The following is a 26,878-nucleotide window of genomic DNA, read 5'->3' as shown; positions in this document are numbered from 1 at the left end:
ATCCTCCAGTTCCTATCACCATGCCATGGGCAGGGTTGCCAGCCACTAGATCAGGCTGCCATGGCCTCATCCGACCTAGTCTTGAATAGCCTGCAGGGATGGTGCATCCGCAGCTTCTCTGAACAATCCATTCCAGTATCTCTCCAACTTATGAGTTAAAAAAAAAAAATCCTCCTGGCTTCTAATCTAACTCTCCCTTCATTTACTTTTAAACCCTTCTCCGTATCACTATCAGGCCATATAAAACTCAGTCCCCCTCTTGTTTATAAGCTCCCTTTAAGTACTGAAAGGTTGCAGTGATGTCTTCTTGAGGCTTTCGCTTCTCCAAGCTGAACAAGCCCAGTTCTCTCAACCTTTCTTCATAGGAGCGGTGCTCCAGCTTTCTGACCATCTTCATTGTACTTCTTGGGCATTGCTTTGATGTAGACTACAGGACATTGCCTTATTGGTCATTCAGGGCATGGTGTGGGAATTAGCTGGAACATAAACCATTCCCCATAACCAGCTGGCTATCATTTTCCTTTTTTCAAGGGCAAATGAGATCAAGCATTCTGTACCTGAGCTGTGGTGTGCCATTTGGCCTTGGTGACAGTGGACAATCCTGGCTCTTTTGAATTTATTGGGTTTTTATCATACTGCATACATATTAGCCTCAATGGGAATAGTGAGGAGATTTCACAATAGCTTTTACTTTTTCTGCTGAGGTTGATGGCAGGGCTGTAGTATTTATTAACCTGTTCTATGGTTTGTATGGTATCCCGTATGTGTTTAGCAACTCATATCTAACTGAATAATTTCATTACTTTGAAATAATATTTATCTTCCCAGTAGATTCTGCATTGATCTTTAGTCATATTGGCTATTGAAAATGCCTGCAAACTGTTGAAGGCCAAACTTTGGCCTGATCAGATTTCTGATGAGATAAAACATATGAGGGGTTTCTGATCACATTAAGATTCCCAAAAATTAATAGCTAGAAAACCAAATTAGACACTGTGATGCATTTGCTTTTGGAAGAAAATAATTATATATAAAAAAAAGTTGTGGCCTACAGTGAGAATGCTGTTGACTATCTGACACCAGCCATTCTCTCAAGAGTTTAAAGGATTACATTAATTTGTACGGGGTTAGAGGGTTCAAACAGAAATGACATGTATGCTTTATTTTACTCCAGTCTAGGTGTTCATCTGAAACATTAAATCCTGTGGCATCCTACAGCACAGCAGCAGAGGGGAGAAATGTCAGCCCTTCTCTTATTTTGAACCTCTAGAAGCACTTACCTGCAGCTTCTGGGCAGTTTTGTTCTAGAGTGTCTTAACCTTGGATTCACCTGCATTTGTGAAGAAGCAAGAAGGTCACTCAGACCTGAGTTAATTCTCTACTTCTACAAAGCAGGCAGTGTGATGGAAGTCATAAAATATTTATGCCTTTTAGGAAATAGTAGTATTGGAGTATTTTATATTTAACTGACACATTGTAATATAAACAAATCCTACATTTTGACTGAATGCATTTAAGAATGTGAAATATTTAAATTTAAATACCCAGAAAATGATGGTTCTGTTTCTGTACTCTTAGAGAAAAGTGATATTTGATTTGAGAAGATTTGTCTGAGTAACTCAATGCTAATCACCTTCATTAATGCTGTACTTGGTGGTTTTTATAAAGTATTTATGTAAACCTTTGTATTAAACAAGAAAATGCAAAACAAAATCTTGAAATAGTTCTTCCAGAAGGAGTGTGTAGCACATGTTCTTTAAAATACAATTGTTTTGCCTTCAGCATTTAACTTTGTTTCAACTATAAACAGGAGGCAAGTGTCAATTATGGTATTGTTAATTTATCCAATTGACTTATGAAATTATTTATAGAAAAATGTCTTTCATCTTTTTCAAAGATACCTGGTAATGTCAGTGACCCAAGCATTCTGACTGCAAATTTCATTGGTGCTGGAAAAACTACATTGATATGAAAGAGGAAAAAATGATCTTTACTATACTGATTATATATGACAGCTGCTTCAAAAGTAATACTTCCTATTTTATTATGTTATCCCACAACATCAGAGGCAGATTTTGGTGGTGTGGCAGTAGAGGTGGAATCTTTCCTGACAATATTCCATCACATCTTGTTGCCTGTGTGACAAATGGCAGCAGAAGGAACAGACTGACACAGTGGTGTCTGACATAGAATTGAGTATGAAGCAAAGATGTGTCACTGAACTCCTCCACGAGGAAAAAATTGTATCTGTTGACATTCACTGGTGCTTGCTAAACATTTATGGAGGCTAAATGGTGGATATGAGGACAGTGAGGCTGTGGGCGGTGCATTTCAGCAGTGGTGACAGTAACATGAAAATAAGCCACGTTCTGGACAGCCATGAATGGGACATGCAAGCTCTTGTTCATATCTGGCAAAAATGCACAGCTAATGGTGGTGACTATGTTGAAAAATAGTATTTTGTAGCTGAGAAGTTGCTCTATCAAACAGTTTTATTGTGCTATTTATATCTGTTTTAATTTCCATTTAAATAAATATGAGGTATTCCTTTCAGAGGAACCTAAGGAAGTACCATGCACCAAACATGTTTGGAAAAATGATTATTCCTTTTCCTTTATTTAGTGGTGGTTCTCTTCATGAAAAAGTTAATCACATGTTAAAGAACAGCTTGTGACTAGTCTAGAAATACCAGACAAAACTGGACTATGAACAGGAAATTCTTGTATTCCCATTATAAACTCAGGACAACTTTTTTTGCCTTTCTTGTGCAGTCCCTAGAACCACTTCCTTTCTACTAACAAGCTATCTAAAAGAATTGGAAAATAAAGATTAGCTGGCAATTACACTTTTTAAATAATATTAATATTTATTAATGTTTCTTTTTGCTGACCAAAACTTATCAAAATACAGAAATGGAAATGAAAGATTCTAAAATACAGAGCTGAAATTCATAAGGAGAACTAAGATTCAGTTACACTACCCAAAGCACTCCTACCACAGTTTGAAATTCAGAGTAGTTTACAAGTTGATAATATTGCAAAAATGATAAATTTCTTACATTATACATGGTACATAAGTCACTCCAAAAGCAATACCTCCTGTTTATTTCTATAGAAACTGCAACAGATGCAGAACGCAGTAACACTATTTGATAGAGAAAATTCTTGTCTATAGAACACTATTTTTGAGCATAGTCACCATCATTAGTTGTGCATATTTAGCAGCCATGAACAAAAACCTGTGTCAAAGAATCTCAATGGGTGCATTTTTTTCCTCGTGGAGGAATTCAGTGACGTATCTTTGCTTTGTACTCACTTCCACACCAGACACCATTGTGTCAGTCTGTCCTTCTGCTGCCATCTGTCACACAGCAACAAAATGTGATGGAATGTTGTCAGGGAAGGTTCAATCTCTACTGCCATATCATCACCATCTACCTCCAACATTATGGGCTAACATAATACAATGGAAGGCATTATTTTTGGAACAGCCCCTGCAGTTAATGCCTATATTAATTTGATGTATTTATTCAGGCTCAGATTTGGAGTTTCAATTGATAAAGTATTTTCCACAGAAGTTATAATTTGGCACTAAGTTTATAGAATGTTAATTATATTACAGTAATTAATTCTGCGTCACTTAGAGACACAGGCCCTGAAGTATGTGCCAGCATAACAACACATGTACTTGAGTTCTTTTTTTTATGCTTTGGCAGAAGTCAGTTCTGCTTTAGAAACTTCTACAACAACTGCCTATGTGGTGTGCTTTTATGCTCTTAAGTCAGCTTGTCTATGATTTTTTTAGTATTTATTTATTTATAAGTCTGTTTATATCAAAACTTTTTTTTCCCCATTCCTCTTTATTTTAGGGAAGCTTCAGGTGGCCCCTTTGAAAGTGAGACTTCCTGAAGGCTTCATAGTGCTTTTTTGATACCCCTCAGCAAAAAGCTGCATCTTTGCATGGTCTCAGGAGAGAATCTTTACAATGCAGTAAAGTTCAGCAAAGCTTCTCCAGGGTGTGAGAGTTCACTGATGGAGCTGGCAACTCTGTGCCTCCAGAATGTTGTTCTTGTTATGTATTCAGTGTTTAATCAGTTAAGCTACCTGGTACGTGTAACTATCTGCTCTCATGGTTCACTTAGCCTCCAGATACTCTGCTGGTTTTCCTCGTGTTTCTGAAAGACCTTGGCACAGATATCTTTCAAGATAGCACCCTCACCCACAGAGATGCATACATTCTATTTTCTCGTGACTCTGATTACGAGACTACGTAATCTCTGTGTGTTACCTTTTTAGAGCACTTCTGTCCTGTGTGTCTGTAGCAGGCTGATATGTATTTAAGGCTCTAAGAGGTCCAAACGCAATTTTCTGGAAAAATGTCTGTAGTGTGTTACTTCTGCACTTGTATGTGGATGTGAAAATAAAGCAAAAGAGTGATGTGGTAGCTGTATACAGCTGCTTGAGGTGCAGTTACTAAGGAGCTGCAGTCGTCTGGGCACTGCCAATGTAATGGAGGCATTGCCAATGGCAGTTCAGATTCTGAGCAAAATATCCTTCTCTTCCTTAGGAAACTGTAAGTGTGGAAAAATCCATTTACTTAATTGGGGGCACGTAAGCATAGATGGAACACAGGCTAGGCAGAGGGTATCCAGGAAGGACTCGCATTTATTTTATGGTTGGATGGCGCATGGGCAATGAAGTCAAATTATAGCTCCAGCTTATATTAACAATATTCTAGAATTAAATAAATCTAATGAAAAATAAATCTAATTGGATGGATAAACAGCATCCTTTTCTAATAGGAAATTGTTTAGGGGGAAAAGCAAGTTTCAATTAATCTTTAAATCTGAGGTACTATCTGTATCTAGTTTTGTGGAATCTAAATCTACTGGCATGCAGTACCTGTATATAGACAAAACAGAGATTGTCTGCCATACATTGTCAGTTGCTATTTAAAAACTACCGGAAGGATTCTAGTTTTGAGGTGATGTTTTGTTTTTTGGTTTTTGGTTTTTTTTTGTTTTTTTGTTTTTTTTTTGTAGATTACTTGAAGTCTGGGAAGGATGATAGCTGGAGAGAAAAGTGTTTTTTGTTCTCCTGTGGAGTATCATGCAACTTTGACCAAGCTTTAAAACTCTGAAAGCGTATCTCCTGATGGTGATCAGTAATATTGGGCATGGGAGCTGAAGGCAGAAAGGCTGTCTTCTGTGCTATAAGAGAAAGCTATACATTCACTTGATTATTTCTTTGAAGAAATAGGTTTTTAATTCTGAAAACATTTATTTCTCTAAATAAGGTAGTATTTTTCAGACTTCATGCCTTTACTCATCCTATTTCATGTACCTTCTAAGAGCCCACTTTTGTCTCACGTGTGATGGAGCAGACCATTGACTACTAAACAGTGGCTCTTCTGAGTAACAGATAAATATAGAAAGACTTCAGGCATTCAGTGGAATGTATTTCATCTTACGCTGAAGGAAAGAACTTAATCCTTAGCAAGTTGCATGGTTGTAACAGATAAAATTAAGTTACTTAAATATCACTTTTCTTGTGGAAACCTACTTTATTGAGAGCAGCCTTTGAAAATAATTTTCTTGGAATGGTATTTTCACATGGGAATGTGATCCCTTTAGCAAATGATCCTGTCTGATTACTGACCTACTAAATGATTGTTTAAACTGTAAACTTATAAATATGTTTTATTTACGTAAATGTATTAGCTGTTTTTTAATAGCTTTTTAAAAGCACTGAAGTATATGTAATCAGCTATTGTCAGTAAGTGTGCTTTTCTTTGAAGTCAAAACAGAGCTATTTTAAAAATGGAGTGGAGATTTTTAAGTGATTCAGAATAACAATCTCCTTAGAAATAAGTATTATTTCATTCCATTCCTTGCAGAACGCCCTGACAGTGAACTAATGGCAGATTTATGTGGAGAACCAGGAGTCTGTTTAAAGTCTTGGTCCTAGCTTAAATGAGTGCTCTTAAGAAGGAATTTTTTTTTTTTTTTTTAAAGCTTAACCTAATTGTACAGCAAACACTTGATATTCAGTAAAGATATTATGGGGGGAAATTCAGTTCTGGATTTAGAAGAATGTGTAGGTGTCTCTCTTCACTTAAAAATTGCAGTTTTCCTTATCTACTGTCAGCTGAGAAATAGGTAACTAACTTTTCCTGTAAGTTGGTCAAGGGAAGAAAAAAAAAAGGGGGAGGGGAAAGGAAAGGAGCTTTGTTCTTGTATTGCTTTATATGTTTCTTTTTGAGAACTAGAGATGTTCAGTTCTCCAAACAGTTGTTTTTTTGGTTTTTTTTTTCCTCCCAGAGTTATATTGGAAAGCTGTAAGAACAGTATGGGGAATTAGTTAGTACTGGTAGTAAGGAAATGGGACGTGCTCTGCTCACAGCCAAGCAGATACCTGGCTGAAATTTTAATGAATCTAGAAGACAGAGATGGCACAAGCAGCACGGGAAGGGACCTTTAATTTTGGAAGTACTCCTTTGGTAAGCATAAAATGAAAAAGTGCAGTAGTTGGGGAGTACCTTGGGCTTTGTTTTGCAGGCTAAATAGCTGTCTTCCTTTGTCTGTTTTAGCTCAAAAAAGGAGGAAAAATGTGTGTGCACTCAGTGGCTTTGGACTGGTACACATTCAGTTAAGTATAGATACGGATGTATAACTGTACTTCTTATTAAAAGTTTATAGGATTGTTTTTGGCCAAGCACTATTGTTAGAAATGCTATGTTATAGCATACCTTTGCACTGTCTGCACGTTGGCCATTCTCAATACCATGGATCTTTGTACCAGACCAGAAGCCTATATCGCAAGAAATGTTCTCATTGTCCACGACAGACCGTGGGTTATCTTGCCTCACTCCGGTTCCTGACAAGGGCTTATCAAGCTTATTGTATCTGACCTTAAGCTTGCCCAGAGCTCAGCTATCACTTGTTCAACTACAATAGCAATTATGGAAAAACCATGTAATTGTTTCCTTATCCATTTTAGTTCTAGCTGATTTTTGTAGGATTATGTAGTGAAGAGACATTTTTCTTAGAATTTCATACATTTTTATTACTAATAATGCAGTAGGATTGAAGTGTTACCTCAGCATAGAATGAACTATCTCTGGGATACTGCTTAGAGGAATAGAAGGATGCAATGACTGAAAGGAATAAAAATTGCAAGCATAGAGAATGATATGCAGAGCCTTGGACTACAAAGAATTCACCAATATTCAGTTACTGATCACAGAGCAAATGAACTCTTTGGAATAAAGTAAAATTGGTTTTATGAATTAGAAAAAAAAAAATCATCCAACATAGAAAACATAGGATAGGATAATAAGCATATTCAAGTTAAATAGAATGTGGAATTGCAGATCACAGAATCACAGAATCACCCGGGTTGGAAGGGACCCCAAGGATCATGTAGTTCCAACCCCCCTGCCTAGCAGGGCCACCAAACATACACATTCAGATCAGGTTGAATGTGTATCAAAGAAGATCAAAGAAGAACAAATTCTATTTTCTTGCCTACAGTAGTTATGTTCTGTATTTTCCTCTCTTTCAGTTATTTTGGTTGTTGCTAATGAGAACTTACATGAAATAGCACATATAATGTATTTATTACGAAAGGGATGAGTAAGAAATGTAGTTGTGTGATGAGATACTTCAGCAGAGTTCCAAGACAGCAACTTGGTCTTGCGGTTCTGCATAAGTATGTTCCCAAACATTAAAAAAAATGGATAATCTGAGCAGGAGTATTGTTTTTTCACTCTATTTTGTCAACGTGATGAAGTTGGGTGTTTGCTGACGAGTTATCCACATGAATCTAATCATATTGAAATAACTGAGGAAACTGCAAATTGAGGGATAGGAGAGTTGACTTGGATTCTTGCCAGCAGTAGCAAGGAAGTGATCGTCCCTCTGTACTTGGCACTTGTGAGACCGCACCTTGAGTACTGTGTTCAGTTTTGGAGTCCTCACTACAAGAAAGGCATCAAGGCCCTGGAACATGTGCAGAGAAGGGCAATGAAGCTGGTGGGGGATGTGGAGTGCAAGTCTTACTAGGGAACTGAGATTGTTTACTCTGAAGAAGAGGTGGCTCAGGAGAGACTTGATTGCTCTCTACAACCTCACCTGCAGGAAGGTTGTGGTGAGGTGGGCGTTGGACTCTTCTCCTGTGTAACTAGTGATAGGACTAGAGGGAATGGCATTTCAAGGGGAGATTCAGGTTGGAGTTTAGGAACAACTCAATCTTTGAAGGAGTGGTCAGACTCTGGAACAGGCTATCCAGGGAGGTACTGGAGTCTCACCATCCTAGGAGGTGTTAAAGAAACATTCAGATGTTCTACTAAGGGGCATTTTTTTAGCGAGGAAATATTGGAGATATGTGGTCTGTTGAACTTGGATGGTCTTGGAGGTCTTTTTCAACCTTGGTGATTCTATGATTTCTCTTGCAATCAAATGAATTACTATGAAATCTGGTAGTGCTACTTACCTAAAAATGTTCCACTGTACTGTACTTTTAAAATCAATACGTATTCAGTATGTATTTTTAACCATCATTTGTATAGGGTGCAAACATTTTTTTTCAAGTGCCTTCTTTGCTTATAATCTACCTGTTTTGCCTTTGTCTGCATTGTGTGGAAACACTGAATATACATAATTTTTTGAATAGTGTAATCAGTAAATAGTGTAATTTCAGTAAATAATAAAACATAACTAGTACCTATCTATTTAAAGCTTACTGCAAGATTTGTTAATGTAGCTCTTGCTTCAAACTTTCCTTTTTTTTTTTTTTTTTCTTTTTACCAGATTGCTTTAAACACTTCTGTCAAAGAACAAGAAACAAAATATTCTTAACAAATGAAAAGGTATTTATGAAGGAAGAAACTTGAAAAGAAAAATGTTTCAGCTTTTTATAAAAGAAATGACATAGGGACTTACAGGACTCACAGGGTTGAGCACCTGTGAAAGTCAAATGTATGGCAATCATAAATTATTAATTTTGTAGTTATCTATTTCTAGCTATGTGACCAATCATTTTTTAATTTTCATCATGTGTTTTCTGCCATATAGTAACTGACTAAAAAGTGTTGAAGCACAGTTATAAGGGCAAAACAAGTTTCAAGTTGGATGATGTTGTATCCCAAAAATTAAATTCTGAAATATTAGAAAATATCTTGACACTGTTTTATTAATTATTAATACTGTTTACTTACAGTAAATTAGTAGTTGTGAGATGTGAGGGTCTTCCTTATGGGCACCCTAGCATGGTCTTCTGTGTCTTCATTATGAAGTACAGTATTACACCTTAATGTCTTGCATTAGTATTTGAGTCAGGCACGGCAATCATTTTTGTGTTCCCTTTTAGCTTTATCGTCAGGTTTAATATTTGCTTCATTCTTGCTGGCCTTTATAATAGCTGTTAGCTCAGTGGGGGAATACAATATCACTTCTTGCTGGTAAAGATTAAATCTAGTGCAGGTAACACTCCTTGTTCTGTAAGTATTTTATAGCTATATTTATTATACACGTTGCACATAGCGTGCTTTACAGTAATCGGGTTTTGGTGTGTTATTCTGAGTTAACAACACCATAAATATTCTTCTAGGATGTTAACATAATAAGTATGCAGAATATGTAGTATGCAACTTGTCAGTGCAAACTTCGGGGAGAATATAATGACTGTGAAACATTTAACTTTTGAATGGAAAAGGAAGGGATATGAACAGTATCCTGAAGGGCAAGAATATTTGCTGAGGAAGAAAAGTAATCTATACCCTTAACACGTTCAAAAGTTTCTCTTTGATTTTAGAGTAATGTAATAATCAATCTTCCTAATAACATAATTGCTACAACCTGAAGCTACTGGGGAAAAATTGTGAACTGAACTACAAATAGTAACAAAAATCTGAGTAATCATATTACCTATAGCTGAAAAAAAAAAAAAAAGAAAAAAAGAGAAAAAAGCTTGAATTTAGCATTGTAATCTATTTCTGAAACACAAACAAAAAAAATTTATTGGGAGTGGTTGGCCATTGATAGGTTGCAAGTTCTTATTCATTGCCTTTGTCAAACAATGGTACTTACTGTGGAACTGGTAAGTCACAACCTGAACCATTGATGGAGCACCTGGTGGGAAGTCAGGGCCAACATGGGACAGCTCAGTGGCATGCAATGCACTTGAGTGACCAGAAGGAATGGAGCCAGTATCCAACCCTTCCCAGACCACACTTAAGGGTTTGCAGTGGAGGCAAGGGTGTCCTGCTGGAGATCACTGCCTACCTGAGGCCTTACAAGGATAAGCAGCTTTTTTCTTTCATTTCTGCAACCATGGTTGCTGCATTTTGGGCACATTCTCATTTGTTGCAGTCAAAGATTTTGCCACCCTGCTATTATCATGGTATTTACCATCATCCTGTTATAGCAGCACAGGGACTAAAACAATAATCAATCACCTCCTTGTCCCTGCTGGTCACTCCTCTTCTGGTGGAGCCCAAGGTACCACTTGCTTTCTGAGCTGCAAGAGCACACTGCTGGCTCATGTTAAGTTTTTTCATTCACCAGGACCCCCAGGTCCTTCTTTGCAGGGCTGCTCTCAAGGACTGCTCCTTCCAGTCTGTTATTTGCCTGGGATTCCTCCAGTCCAAGTGCAAAAGAGAATCACAGAATCGTAGGGGTTGGAAGGGACCTTCAGAGATCATCGAGTCCAACCTCACTGCCAAAGCAGGTTCCCCACACTAGGTGAACCATCAGTTTTTGCTGTGTTGAAGCTCATTAGATTCACCTGGGCCCACCTTTCAAGTCTTACAAAAGGAAAATTAGGTCTGATGAACCTCATGGCATTCCCCAGTTGTCTCAGTGAGTGGATGTTGTTTGTCTTGTTTTTATTGTCATACCCATACTGATGAATGAAGATTAGATAAGTAGAGAGGCATGCTGAAAACTGAAGTAACTGCTGGGTCAAAGTACTGTGATGAGTGGCAAGAAGTCCAGCTGGATGTTGATCACTGGTGTTCTATTTGACATTAGACCCATTACTGTTTAACACTTTCATAAACGATCCAGATAATAGGACAGAGTGCACAATTGGCAACTTGGTAGGTTGTGGCTGATATGCCAGAAGGCTGCATAGAGGCATTTACTAGCTGGGGGAACAAGAAGACCCTCATGAAACTCGAGAAAGGGTAATTCTAAGCTCCCTAAGGGGAGAAATAGCCACAGGCTGAGGAACATCCAGCTCAAAAGCAGCTTTACAGAAAAGAACCTGGAGGTTCTCATGGATACTGAATTGAATATGCAGCAGAGTACACTGCTGATGGCATTGTTAAGTTACTGGCAGGTTGAGGGAGGCAATCCTTCCCCTCTATTCAGCACTTGTAAAGCAGTGCTTAGAGTGCTGTGTCCAGGTTTTGGCTCCTGAGTATGAGATACATGGATACGCTGATTTGAACAAGTTCAGTGAAGGGCCAGGGAGATGCTGGAGGGTATGGAACATTTTTCATGTTCCACAAGGATGGACTGAGCACTGGAACTGCACTGTCTGCAGAAGACTTTGGAGAAGGGGATATTCTTACCAATACGTATACATGCCTGACAGGGGGACTAAAACAGACAGAACCGGACTGACTTTGGAGGTTTCTGCTGACAGGCAATGGGCATAAACTGTTATGTGGAAAATTCTGGTTTAAGCAACTTTCTACTCTGAAGTTGGTCAAATACAGGAATGGGTCAGGCAGATGTAAAATCTCCATTATTGGAAATATTAAAACCTGATTGAACACAGTCCTGTCCAAATTGCTATGTTTTCCCTGTTGTGAACAGAGGTTGGACTAGATAAGCTGTGGAGCTCCTTACAACCTCAACTTTTCTGTGGTTATGTAGTGGAGTAGGGCTATGCGTTATGTGTCCACAATGCTTTGTGAGCTCTTACCAGTTTTTCATTTTTTCCTAACAAGCTTCACAGCTTCTTTTGATCCCATATTACAATGCCTTGTTCTTTTACCTGCTTTCTTGGCAATTTTCCACATCCCTTTAAAATATTATACTTATAATTATAGTTTAGTATAGTATAATTATAATTATACTACCCTGAGTCCGCAGTATATCTGTGCACTTTGCCTCTTGGAGAAGTGGGTAAAAATCACTGTCTGTGAGCCACCTGACACCAACTCCCACAGTCCTCTAAATGCTTGTTAAGATTTAAGAAATGCTGCTGAAGTATGAAGAAAACAGAAGCTATTTTAGCAGAACTTTAGAAGCAATGCATTCTTTCTTTGGTATTTGAGAAGCAGTTAGTACTAATTTTCTTCTGTCATAAATGAAAAATGGCAATACACAGTTTGATATAGTTAATATCTCAATATGTCATAGTCCACTTAGCTTATGTATACTTCATTTTCTTGTCAGTTAAGCTTTCATTTTCAATAATAACCTACAAAAATTACCTACAGGTGTTGACTTCAGTGTCACTAGAGTACTGCATTATTCTGATTGACATTAACTTCCACAAATAAAATTCATTTATTTTCCCCAAAAGAGTAAAAGTATAGATTTTATTGCAGGAAGAAATGTTATAAATTTGTCTGTTTTCCTTTCAAGTTTAGCAGGCATGAAAATAGATTGTTGACCCATTAAATAACAATTAGTTCAACAGCTACTCAATTGTTTACTCTTACGTTCTTTGTTAGCATTCTAATCTGGCTTTGGGCACTCAGTCCTGCTACTTCTACTATGGAAAGCACAGCAAGAAAATAATAAGATCTTTAAAGAGCTTTATTTTCTTTATTTCATATGTCCCCTAGCACAAGAGAAATGTAAAGCTATTTTTACAGAATAATAAGCTTTATTCTTCTAAGTTATTAGGAGTAAAATCTAATTTAATCTGTCAAAGCTTAATTGAATGGTGGACTGTGTGCTTTTTGTATATTAGAGTAGATTCTTTTTAATTGTAGGAAAGAATTTGGCTTGGAATTTTTGGTGTTCAATTGTTCTGAAAACACTCCTAGGTTTTCAGAGGTGAAGAAGATGACTATTCCGTAGTCAACTGAGTTTTGTTTCATTCATTTGACTTTATTGTAAATTTGTCACTTTTTTAGTTTGAAGTGGGGGTGAAATATCTTCTTATATAATTCGTGTAATTGCATAAGAAGCACTGCTGTTTATCATATATCTATTTTTCTCAAGAAAAGAGCAAGGAAGAGAAGCATTTTACTTCTGCATGTTCATAGTGTTTGTGTGAGTAGTCTTTGAAAAGTACGTATTTGATATCACATCCTTTACAATGTGGAAAGGAGAAAAAGGAAGCAATATTCAAAGCAACTCAGTACTACTTAAATTTAAAATATTTCATAATCATCAGTGTTTAAGTATCCAGGAGTGAAGCTTGAAGTTTATTTTGTCAACTGCAAGTTCTGTAAATATATATTTAAATTTCCTACGTATTTTAAGTTCAAATTAAAGACAATAAATTAAACTTATTTTGGGAATCTTTGGCAACTGGTTTCCAATTGTTCCACAACATAGCATGTTCTTCTAAAAATTTATATAGTGTTGTTTATTGTTATGTCCTATCAATATACATATGTAATAGTTCATTCAGATGTCTCTAAATGATTTTATCAAAAACAAACAAAAAAACCATCTGAGTGTAAACAGATGTTGTTTCATTGACATTATGTTTTTATTTAGGTCGTGAGAACGTGATGGAAGTATGAATACTTGTTCTGGTTTTGCTTCTTAAATTATGGTGTCTTGTATTGCTTATTCTGATGAAAATGCCTTCAACTTGAGCAGCTCTTTTACCTCCTGGATTTTTCTCTTCACTTGAGGTGTTTGTGTTCAGTCACGCTTTCCTCTCCCCTTTTCTTGATATTCAAAATAATTTCTTTTTAATTTTCTTGTATTTATTTTGGTCCTTCTTGAACTAGTTACTACAGTTATGCACAGTCCACTGTTTTTCTTGTGCTTCAAATGAAGTTTTGTTACATTTGCCTGAGCAGTGGTTGTGTTACATTGATACATCAGAGCTATTCTGTGCAGAATCACTTCTCTCCCGTGACTGAGATCTTAATGTTTCTAGTCTTGACATTCATAGCCTTAAAACATAGTACCAAATCTTAACTATTTCTTGAGCAAGTACAGCCCTTGCTCTTTGTATTTGAACCCATCTTGTATGGACAGAACCTCCTACCCTTGTGTCTTCACCACTTTTATTTTAACAGACTTTTAAAACAAATTATAAATACACTATTAGGTAAGTTGTGGAATGAAGTATTCTCTGGGAGTGCAACAAGGAATATCGCCCTGGTTTGATACTTTCCCCTTTCATTGAAATTTGTCATTATTTGCTTTGCTTTTTTTTTTTTTTTTTTTTTTTTTTTTTTTTATATTTTCTTTTACTTACATCTAGGCAAATTGAATCTATCAAATACTTCTTATCTAAAATGACAAGGTAGATATTAAGTTAGCCTGCACAATGTAGCTTTCATTATAATGCTGTTTCTTTTTATCATATTTTTTGTTTACCCTGTTTGTTACTTATTGCCTTTAAAATCATACTGAATTCTTTTATGATAGAAGAGGTCAGGATAGGATGCCATCCTTGTTTTAGATCATTCCTCCCAGGTGTAATATAGGTACTTTTCATATATCCAAATCTTTATAAATGAAATACCTTTACTTGATTATCTCTAACACATAAACTCTGTCTGGACAAGCAAAGACGACTTGAAAAGATTACTCATGGAATAACATAGCTTGTGTTGGTCATAGTTAATGTTTTGGAAATTGAAGCATTCCCTGTTAATGCAAGCTTGCGTATCTAAAATACTGCTAATTACCAGTTACCCAGCTTTGGGAGTAGAGGCTGTTAACAGACAGATACTCTTCACAAATTTCTTGGCACAGTACTTAGTTTAAATTGCATTATTCTTGCTGTGCAAGTATAAACAGAAAAAAAAAAAAAAACTCACCACTTTTACTTATGAATAATGCCTTTAGAAAATTAAAGGGATGTACATAACATTCATTTCAAGATTCAAGAACACCAGCTATGCTAAGTAGGAACAGAAATCGTTGTCCAGAATTATTCTTCTGCAGTGTCCCCTGCCTAGTTTATCATCTTCAAGGCTCGTAGTCCAATATTTACTATTGGAGTAAATAACAAAGGAAGGAAGAAGCACAGAGAGTATGCAGAGAGACCAGTAAATTTTATAGGAAATAAATTGTTACCTACACAAATGTAGGGAAGGAAACATAACTTTTTATTTTAGTGCTTACTTCTAATTACACATTGCACACTCTAGTTTTGAGTAACTTGACTGATAAATATGTATTTTGCAAGCTCTGTATTGAAATATCTTTTTTTTTGTTTGTTTGTTTTGCCTAAAGCTTTTTTTCATTTAACCCTTTGTGTAGCCACCTTAACAGGTTACATTATAGAGTTAAGCTATGAGTTTTGTTTACTTGCCCAATATCTCATTGTTCTTCTTCATTCAGAACATTGTTATTAAGGGTAAAAAGCCAGAAGATAATGTGCACGTTGGGCTTCATTACAGTGTATGGTTATCAAAAATGAATGAAATTGAAAGGTGACGTGAGTTAAAATCAAATTCTCCAAACCACTTTCTCTGAACAAAGGCAGGTTTTCTTTTTTTTTATTTTACCCATTTAGCAGATGGCTATAAATGTAGGTTGCAATTATCTATAGTCTGTGCCAGCAGGAGACTGTCCATCTTCAGAGTGGAACAAGGATCATTTCATCAGCACAGTTTCCAGTTTGCCAAAGGTTTTGAGTTACAGCATTTTACTGAAGTAGCCAAATGGCTTCATCTAGGACCAGTTGCTTGGAAAATAAGAGGGGAAAATAAAATAATAATAATAAAAACCTGTTTGTGCTTGTGGAAAGGTCCTAATTGTCTTAATTAGAGAAAATACTCGATCTGGGGGAAAAAAGAGCATATCATAATTACTGTGCTCTTGCAGTAAAGGCGACTTCTTTTATCACTTCTGTAATAATAGAGTAGATGCTGATTCAGAAGCATGGGAAATAACTCCTTAACTTGAAATACAAACTTCCTTTAACAAAAGTTTGATTTGCGTTCACAAGTAGAAGATATCTGATACTTTGTTGAACTGCTAGCCATTACAGTTCCTTCCCTACAGATGAGGAAGTAATTTACAAGGGTATTGATTTACCATGAAACTTCTGTCTAGAAACATAGTAGCTGATGTATGACATGGTTGTTAGTGCTGCAGTTATAGCAAGAGGATATCCTTACAGCAATGTTCAAAAGTTATTCTGTGGATTTTTATGATGATATGAGTGAAAGTTGTTTGACTTGCGTAAGGGAATTTTTAAGATGGAAAGTGAATGTTATGTGAGAAACTGGAAACAGGAATGAGTACTTGGGCCATGGTTCAAGATATTTTGCATTAACAGTACCACAGATCAAAAAGTAAGGATTGTAATCAGACTATAGAATTGATTACTGTCATTTACATAATTTTTGTTGGTCGTTTGTAATTGAATTTTAATTACAGGAGTTGATGCAAGTCAGTGTGTATATTCTGATGTTTCTTTTCTTCCTTGATACATTTACACAGATTCTATTAGGTAAAATCTTACTGGGGAGAGTGCATGTACTTTAAAATAGATTATTTATTTACAGTGAGTCATTCCTGCTCAGAGTATATATTTAGTAAACAAATACTGCATACATGAAAAATTAATAATTAGGATTGCTTGCAAACATCCATTATGTTAAAAAAACAAAAACAAAAAACAAACAAAAAAAAAACCCTCTGTGTTTTCTAAGTGTTTTGTGGAATTGAATCAATTAATTTACTTGGAGATAAATAATTAAAATCAGAAAAACTGCTGATAATGAGTAATTTTTATTTAAAATTAGGAAAAGATCGGTAAGATGTTGTCTGTATTCCCTCTAAACTAAACAAAAATAATCGTTTTTATGTTTTAAATTTAAGGAGTAAATACTTCAAAATATAATTTCTTAAATAGTCAGTTACTAACACTACAAGAAAGTAATTCATTAAAAATAGTTCTCAGGGTTGAGAAGTTTTCTCGTTGTTTCATGTGAAGATGATGGTACTTCTTGAACTGAAAATTCTTCACATCAAACGTTAAATAGAAGTGCTGTTTTTCTGTTCACAGTCCTTTGGGACAACTGTGTGGGATCAAGCAGGGAAAAACGGTGCCTCATTCTCTCCAGGTAAATCAGTGTTCTTATTCCTAATTTAGACTTTTAAGTGTTCTTCGTCTAAAGCTGAAATAGTCATCCTGGATCTTTCTGGAAGATGAATGAGTATCTGTTTACAAAAAATAAAATGAAATAAAATTGAAGGTGATCTGTGATTTCATCCTGCAAAAAGAAGATGAGTCATTTTTGTCTCAATTTTATTAGCAGTTAAAACTGCTAGATGTGATGCTTTGCTGAACTGCATAATGTCACATAATTTTTATTTAGTTTTTATTTCTTTAAGTAATTGAAGTTGAATAAAAGAAGGGGAAAAGACATCATTTGAAAAATCTAATCTAGACTAAGAAGATTGCATCTCATTCAGTGAGGTTAATCCCCATTTTTAGATTGCTATTGTAGTCAAGTTGTACAGCTTTTCTGTTGATTCAGTACAGGGCATTCATGTGATAGTAGTTTAGTCCTAGAAGAATTCGTGTTCTTCCATCATTCTGATGCTGAAGCAGTAGCATCAATACAAAGAAGGTGGAAAATTGAGAAAAATTAAGTAATGACATTTCCTGCTCTAGATGCATTTAAAATGCTGTAAAGCTAGTCAGGTGTTTTGACACGTTATTGTAAAATGATTAAATCAAGTCTAATTTTAAAAGTTATCTGTTTCTAGAACACTGGGAAACTGGAGGTGGCCAATCAAATATCTCTAGTCTAAATTCACAGGAAATTTCAGCTTCTACAGCAAGTTGCAAGGGCAGAAGAAAAGAGGGGCATCTTCTGTCTGCACTGCTCTCTTCTTAACTGGGTGTTGATTGAGCGCAGTCTGGATGTGATGTGCGTGGTGTTTGTAGGATAAACCTAACTTATGAAACATGCTTAGTTTAGTATGTCTCACAATCAAGGCTGTCATACACTCACTGTCACTTTTTTCATTGATGCTCTGGCTCTTTTTTGCCTGAACTTTTGTAAACTTTGGAATTTTTATGCTAGCGGAAATTACAGGAAGATATGTATTGTATGAAGCCACACAATTCTTTGTTCTTTACATATTTGAAAGTAAAACTGTAAGCTGCAAGCATTTTGATTATTTACAGTTCATGCTCTTATCTCTTTTACCATACCTGAGCAGTTGCCATGGTTCCCTTGTACCATCTGCTTTAGAGATAAACTTCATCAACAGGCATTAGACAGTGTTGGGCTTCTGCAGCATACTGCTACTGTTACATTTGTAGAGCTCTCAGCTTGAATTTATCTGTATTTTCCATGGTCTCCTCTCAATAGATTGGAATCATAGGCCAGGGCTATAATGCAGACCATTAATCCCCATAATCTTTCTTTACAATAACTAGTAACAAATTGATTACACTTTGTATGATGACTGCATATTAAGAAAGAATTAATTAGAAAAACTAATGAAGTTCTGTTAAATATGAGCAATAACATGCTCTAACGACATAATATTTCAACTCTGAGATTCGTGTAGGGCCTACTCTTCTTTCTAAAGGGACGTGAATGAGAGCAGACAGTAATCACATTTTATTTCTGCGAGGATGAGAAGTTTGGTGCAACCTGAAAAATAACAATTTCAGGGTGAAAGTATTAGACCCTGGAAATGAGGTAGATCTGTATGCTCTGTGTAAAGGCAATAGATGCATACTGTTCATGGTCAAAGAGTAGAATCCTTCAGCATAGTTTCTATAGCTTATGTTTAGTTTTTTACAGTCAATAGGAAACTATAGTGCTAATGTTCCAAACCAGTTCTCTAATAAGAAGAAATTATTGGCTACAGTTTACTCAGTCAGCTCTCTTTCTGATGTGAATATATTGCTACCAATTTGCATGTTGGATTTTTTAACCAAAAAGACTTAGATGCTGAAGCTAAATGAATTCAAATGGAGTTAATGAGGAGTAATTAATTTTGATTTCTGTTTAAATTTTACTCAGTTGTCTTCATATAGCATGCTTCAAAAATTTGTTCAGAAAAAGTTAGTGATTTTCACACAAGTCTGCTTTTCAAACAGGAGTATATTCACGTGAATATATTTTAGAATGAAATTGAATGGTCTGTATTACTTCGAAAAAGCTGCTTAGATTGTAATGGTTTTATTTTGCATCTCTAGTAAGTTATGAAGGGCAGCATATTATTTTTGACAATTGTATACTTGATATTTGCCTGCCTAGTTATTTTGTGAGGAGTGAAACAAGATGTTGGAGGCAGTATGTTTGAAACTGCTTTTGAAAGCAGTTTTAAACAGGATTAAATATGACTGCTACAATCCAGAAAGCACTACAGGGCTTGAGAAAGCAGTGGAGCAGTAGTTGATATGGGAACAGTACTAGCCTTTCTCCAGTAAGGCTGCCAAAGCCTTTTCTCTCTAGGTTTGTACTATGACTGAAGAGGACAGTAATACCTTTGATGTTGGTGATACAAAAGTGGGACAAAACAGAAGGGAGGGAACCCATGTTCCCATGAGGGGGAACTATGACAGGCATGGAAATGCTCGACAGAACAGTGTTACTATAAAACTAGAGGCTGGATGCTGAACATAGTTGTAGCAAATGTGAATAACCTTTTTTTATTGAGTATAGTAACTTTTCTTAACATCTGGTAAAGTATATCATACGGGTATGAAGTGTACCTAGACCCATCTTGTTTATGCTGTTGTTCCCATAGCTGGAATGGATTATGTTTCAGTCTCTTTTCTCTCCCCTATTCCTTGGGAGTTGAAGACAACTAGACTTGTTGCCTCAAGGATGCACTTGACAAGAGACTGCTTTAAGCTTACTTTGCTAACTAAAATATAATTACTGTCTCAGTTTTGTAAGGGCAGTAACTAAAGCCACAAAGGGATCTGGTACAACACTGCTAACAACAGTCTTTAGATAAAAGGATTGAACTTGTTTGAGAAAACTTCATACTGATTGATGGCTGAAGTACATATTTTAAAAAGTAGTTTATATATATTTGCCTATCTGTTAACTCTATCTTTTGTAGTTTATGGTGATGGCTTGTGATGTCCATAATTTGTTGTTAATATTTTGTTCATATTTTGCATTTTTTGTATCTGTATAGAGCTGCTGCAGGGAAAATGTAGATTTGGAACTGATTGTTGCACTGGTAACTGTCTTCGGTAGTGCTTGTGTATAAATAAAATCATACAGTCGTAAGTCTTAAAGACTAGGTTTTAGAGAAATAAGAGTGGGTCTGGGGCAGTGGAAATCACTCAGAATTTGAGTGAATTTCAATATGTGCTGATTTTGGCATATAATGAAAGCAAATTCCTATTCTTAGAATAATGTTTTAATCAATATGATATTGCATAGCTAAAAGACTGTTTTGCTAATTTCATTAAGTAGAAGGTATTTAATACCGAGCTAGTAATTTTATGTTCTTTTACAGTCTGCTTCTATATGCTACCTGTTTTCTAATCTCACAACTTTAAAATTACAAAATATCCTAGCAAGAGAAAGAAAACTTTAAAAAAGGGGTTCAAATGAAGTCCTGACCTATTCTCTGCATCAATGCTTATTGTTAATTAGTACAATTTTCAAGTTGATCTGAGTAGTCTGTTAAGGCCAAAATAATTCCTGCCAGGAAAGAAGACTAGAGGCTAACAGAAAAGTGGTAAGGTAGTCTGGAAAAGCTAATCCATATCTCTCCTCCTGGCCTGAGAGTGCTACCATCTCATCAGACCCAAGAATCTGCCCTGTCAGCAAACTGTAGTCAGAAAACATGCATTATGCATGCTCAGCATTGCCACATACTTAAAAACTTCCTTCATTATCCCTGTACTTTGAGCCAGACAATTCTCTGGGCAGTGGTTGTGTCTCTTCTAGCCCCAGTTCAATCATTGGAGCAGAGCTGAAGAGCTGAACTATGCTGACTGTCTGTTGCTGGAGTGAATAATTTACATGCAGATGATTTAGCCCAGTTGTTCTCCCATTGCAAAAAAAAGTGAGAAAATAAATTTCTTGCCAAAGCTAAGGTTGCCATGGGAAGTCAACGATACTTGTTTAAAATGGATGAAGAGGAAAAACAAATGAAATAAAGACAGGTTAAGTTGATACTGTGAAATTTCTAACTGATCCCAAACAGGTTTCTACTAACTGTATTGCTGGAGGTGTATTTTCCTTTATATGGACTTTTTCAGTGGTGTGAAAATATGCATGGTTCCTGGCATCACTGATTTCATGTATGCATGCGTGAAGAAAACAATTGACTAAAGTTTAATTGGAGTGAGTGGAGGCTAGCAATCAGAATATAATAAAATTATAGGGCTTGATATAAAACCATTCTGTTTCTTACATTCTTCAGGTAATAATTTTAGATGCTACTTACATTAAATGGTAGATTAGAAGTTCAATTTTTACTTAGAGTTGTAGGGAAAAACACAATAGCCGTAACATCAAATATTTGAACAGTATTTCATGTATTGAATCCTTTCTGTCTTAAGTATTTTTGGTTTGTATGTTTTTTGGTCAGATCTCTTCCTCACTCAAATATCTTCTAGCATTCATTTTAATGATTCTGGTTGTCTTTTGATTTATGGCTAGCAAGTTAAAATTCCATTGCTAAAAGATACACATTCAGTTTAGACTTTTGATCTTTTAGCTCAGTTTTGTAGAAGAATTGCTGGTGGTTTCAAATAGGTACATAGACATAATTCAGTTTTACATTTATACAGAGATAATATGCTGTATGAGGACTTTCTATATGAATACATGCATATGAATACAATTTTTATGTACGTGTAAAACTAAATCTAACCCTACATATTTCACTCAGAGAGCTTCGTGTTGTTGTTACCCTTTTTATAAGGAACATTTAAAGGAGTTATATTCCATGTTATGTAGCCTGAGTGAATTATACTTCAATGCTGCAATACTGTTAAATTCCCTCTTCACTGTTTAAGTGTATGATTTTTTTCTATCATTCTTTGCTGGGTAAATTATTTGTTAAACAAAGATCATGAATACCATCTGATTGATGGTTGATTTCTGATGGATTCTGAACTGGTGGGCTCTAGAGATTCTCCAAATAACTTACTTGGCTTCTGTTTCCTTGGCAATATGTACTATAAGGCCAAGATTCCAAAAATGGAAAATTCTTTGAGAAGTAAATGGGTAACTTCAGTTTGTTTGGAAATTTTATTTGAGGTATTTCAAAGATGATTGAAGATGTGGAAAAAATAGAGAGCAGATTTGAATTAAAACAGAAGTTTTCATTTCATTTATTTTGAGCATTTATACTAACATATCATTTTGATGCTATCATTACCTGAAAAATATAAGTTAATGTCACTTGCTAGACAGCATTTTTGACTTGCTGTAAACTTAGTTCTCATACTTCCAATCCGTGTTTTTTAGCTCTGATATTATTCTTCTGAACTGCACAAAAAGAAGTAGTGAGGAGGTTTTAAAATAGGAGTAGAAAGTAATTTATTTTCTAGTTGGATATTGTATTGCATAATGTAATGCCAGATGCCTTGCCAAAGATGTAAACTTCTACTATAAAAAATTGGTTTTATGTAGGCTATCCTTCTTCCTGCAAAGCACTTACTGGGGTAAATTATGGAATTTCTGTATCAGCTCTACAAGAATGCTTTTGATAATATGCTGTATGGAAATATTAAGGTAGTAAAATTTGTAACTGAATTTAAAATTTGATTGTTGAACTGCTAAGACGAGCTATACAGAAACTACTGGTGTGCTGGGTACTGTGCTATTTAAAAGTAGTTGCATTCATGTCAATATTGTTTTCATAAGTAATCTAAGGAGGAGAGTTTTGCAATCTGACAGTAAAATCAACAAACTTACTGGTGATACACAGTAAATTGATGTTAAATCTGCATCTAGTAAGGTAACAATAACAATGAGAAAGAAAATGAAATAGAATGAAGCTCAATGTTAAAAAATGTTAAGTCATTCATTAATTTTAAGAAAAAAGTATATGCATCTTACAGCAAGTGTGAGATTCAGAAATTGCAAATGCAGAAGTGGAACAAAGCTAATTTATATTAGCAATCTCAAAATGGTTGAGAGACACTGTCAGGGAAAAGACAAATATGATTCTTGACTGTATCAAATGAATTATGTCCAGTAGCAATGAGAAAGAACAAATGCTATTATATAAATTACATACTGTGCTGTTTTAATCATAAGTTGTGAAAAAACTGCTCCAAAACAGAAGAGGTACAAGATGAGCACCTGCAATTATTAACATAAAGAAAAGCCATCTCATGAGAGATGTCTGAGTGTCATGATGCTTTTTTGTTCAGCACAAGAAATTCTGATGCAGGAGGTAGTAGTTCTCTATAGTTAGCTGCTGGGCTCAGATTAAAAAAATGGCTTTTTAGCAATGCAAAGCGATTGTAGTGGCTGGGGAGAGCTGTTTGATTCACTGTTAGAATGAGCATATCCTGTGGTGAAACAGGGCAGTCTGAATTTCGACGGATTGAATTGCAGATGGTACTTGCGGCTGAATAGTGCTTTGTGTTTACTTCCTATAGGAATTAATGTGAACTTAGTGAAAATTTTTTTTCAGAAGTGTGGAGCTAATTGCAAAGGAATTGTGTACTGATTCAGGATTTGTCAAGGCCCTGAAAAATGGCTTAGATCACCTTTTCCTCTGGTAAGTTGACTGTGCTTCTGTGAAGTGCTGCAGTCTGTAGGCAGACAGTTTTTTGCAGCATCTCTTGTTAAACAGCTGTGCATTTTCTTTGCTTGTCACAGATCCAGTGAGGGCATTGAGGTTTGAGGTAAATGTGAAACATGCTTTGAATCTCATTTATTTGGTGCAGTCGGAAAGATGGTCTGACATAATAGGCTCACCAGTGGTGCTTACAGTGGTTTCTAAGAGCTGCCCACACGTAACGTGATAGAGGATAGCAAAGCAGTGCTCTACTTTTGCAGTGGTTTCTGCTTCAGGGATTCTACATGTTGATCACCTTCCACCAGGATGTGGCTTGTATGAAGCATTGATGTTACACTACCTGGGCCAACATGGTAGAAAAAAAAATCACATGGTTAACTGGACAGCTGCTCTCATCTTTAGTACTTGTCTGCAGAGAAACTGTAGATAACTGTAAAGGCTCCTGTGTGTGCTAAGCTGTGAGGAGCTCACTGCAGTGAGGTTATACTTCACCATTTTATTTCTGAAGAAAAAATACTGAAGTTACATATGGCAAAGTTACCAAATTTCTAATAAGCTAGTTTCAGAAAGCATAGATAAAATAACTCTTCAAAACATGAGTACAGAATAGTCAACAATTTTGTGGGTCACTTAAATATCCATCAGGTTCGTGCTGTTTTTTTGTTTTTTAGCAGATTTTTATGGAAGTGTTAAGATCGCTTTCCATTTTCAGAGGTTGCAAAGATAATACAAGTTGAAGAGATCTTAAAGTTCTCTTCCAACCTTCTGCCTGGGTCATCTCTGAGATGAGAGCTTTCTTCAGTCAGGTTGAAGAAATTTCCCAGGGCGGAGATTGTGCAATGTCTGTGACCAGCCTGCTCCTTGGCTGGACTGCTTTTGAGGGAAAGTGTTGCTTTATGTCCTGTCTTATCTTGGTTTGTGTCCATTTCTTCTTCTTGCCCTTGTGCCATGCAGCGTTGAATAGCCTGGCTTCGTGTGCTTGGCAGTCTCCCTATAGGTGCTAGGGGCTGCTGTTAAGTTCCATTGAGCTGCTGAAACGCAACTACCTCAGCCATTCCGCATAGAACCCACCTCCCTGTCACAGGGCCTTTGCTCAACTGAGGTGCTGCCTTCATCTCCTGCAGTGGAGTGAAGCAAGAAGTCAGTCTCCATAAAGAGTCTGTGAAATGGTATTTGAAGTACAAGTATTTAAAGGAGGGGAAAAAAAAGTCCTTCAGTAAAAACAAAAAACTTCTTTGATGGTCTTGAGAACACAGCTGAAAATCACTACTAAGTGCTACGATCTGCCATGCAAGTTAGTCAGACATTACAGCAAAAACCTGTCAAAACACCTCTTTTGTCTTTTCTCAATGGGAAAATTGACAGATTTTTCTTTTTGAGTAAATGGCCCAATTTTGCAGAAAGTACTAGCTAGGGAAACATTATTAAGAGTCTCATTTTCTTCAGGGAATAATAAAGTCTGAGTTTTTTGGAAGATGCAATATAAGCATCTAAATTTAAAGGGAAAAAATGAAAGAAAAACGGAAAAAAAAAAAATCAAAATCACAGGTGGTACGTAATTACCACTTTACTGTCTTTCCTAAATAAGGATCATCCTTTTTTCATTTGCTATACTGGCATTATCTGAATACATATGATAAACAGGAGAAGGACACTAGTATTTCAAAACAGTGTCTAGCTTCTAAAAAGTCCTACTTTTTAATTTGTGGGTTTTTTTTTTTTTTTTTTTTTTTTTTTTTTGTGATTCCAGTTCAGATGGTCTCATAATTTATATGATGGTCTCCAATTTATAATAAGGAGAGGAGGTTCTTTGATATCTGTGTACCTGGCATGAGATTAAGAAATAACAGTTCAAATGTTGGTCTGACCAGTTTATTACAAACCTTAAACAGGGAGATGGGGAAGGGGAGGACGAACACTATTGCAAATTAGGGTGATGGGAAAGGGAAGAAGAAGGACAAAAGAAAAGATAAGAAAGAGGCAAGGAGTCTTTATAAGAGGGAGATAGTCACCACCATGGATCCAGCGTGGTTCATAGCTCAGTCTTCATTACTGGTGGGTCATCAGGCGTTGTTCTGTTGACAATGGCAGTGAATGATGGTGACTACTTTCCAATGGTGGTACAAACTTATTTATAAGTCCAAAGCGGTTGAGTCAGCTCTTCTTGGAGTGACAGATTCTTGCTTTTGGATCTCAGCAGGAACTCCTTTTGTTCCCATCTTCTGGGCTTTGCCAGCAGATACGAGGGAGCAGGGAAGTGCCCGCTTGTATCTTGCCTTCACAGGATATAATTATATCATCCCCTAATCTCCCATAGCAAGCTGGAGTTATTTGGTCACAGGCTGGATCTTCCACCAGTAAACAGTCCTGAGCTCTCTATTCCGAAGGCAAACAGCTCCAAAGAAGTGCTTTCAAATGTAAAATTGTCCACACAGTGATGTTGATTGCCACACGCAACACCCATCACTCATCTCCTAGACGAGTCAGTCTTATCACAAGAAATACCTCAGGAAGCAAGCTTTGAGCCAAAAACAAAGAAGGATTCATATAAATATTAAGTGAACTGAATAATTTTTAGTTGGTTAATAATATTAGTTTTTCCTGGTCAGAATGTGATGGCTGGAAAGGACATAACTATGAAGAACAAGTATGCAAAAGCCACCTAGCAGCTGTACTACGTACTACTGCACTCTGTCACGAATTATTATTCCAAAAAGTGCTCCAAGCACAGAAGATGTGATACTATCATTTTAACCTGTCACGTGTGCTTAAACTCCAGTATTTCTCCCTTGAATTTGATCTGTTTCCTTTTAGAGACATCAAAGATACTCCATTTGATAATGACTGACAATTAGAGAGAAATTATTTTCATTTATTTGGTGAACTCCTTCTGCATGATCGTTAAAAGATCTAGTATGTAGAAGTACTATGAGATGTCTTTTACAGTGAGGGTGGTGAGGCACTGGAACAGAGATTGCCAGAGATTTGATTGATGCCCCATCCCTGGAGACTTTTCAA

At 36.1% G+C, this 26,878-nt stretch overlaps 1 long non-coding RNA gene across 5 annotated transcripts in view; it reads left to right on the top strand.

The window, feature by feature from the left end:
• The window catches only part of LOC125689484 (uncharacterized), a 34,755-nt gene extending 30,442 nt beyond the window's left edge, over nt 1-4,313 (top strand). For all 5 annotated transcript variants that reach the window (XR_007375300.1, XR_007375297.1, XR_007375298.1 and 2 more), the window contains one exon: nt 1,175-4,313. This is a non-coding gene — a long non-coding RNA (uncharacterized LOC125689484). The remainder of the gene's footprint in view (nt 1-1,174) is intronic.
• Nucleotides 4,314-26,878: the final 22,565 nt, after the last annotated feature.

This window comes from Lagopus muta, chromosome 2 (assembly GCF_023343835.1).
Source record: "Lagopus muta isolate bLagMut1 chromosome 2, bLagMut1 primary, whole genome shotgun sequence".
Lineage (NCBI taxonomy): Eukaryota > Metazoa > Chordata > Aves > Galliformes > Phasianidae > Lagopus > Lagopus muta.
This window is presented reverse-complemented; position numbering and strand designations above follow the sequence as displayed.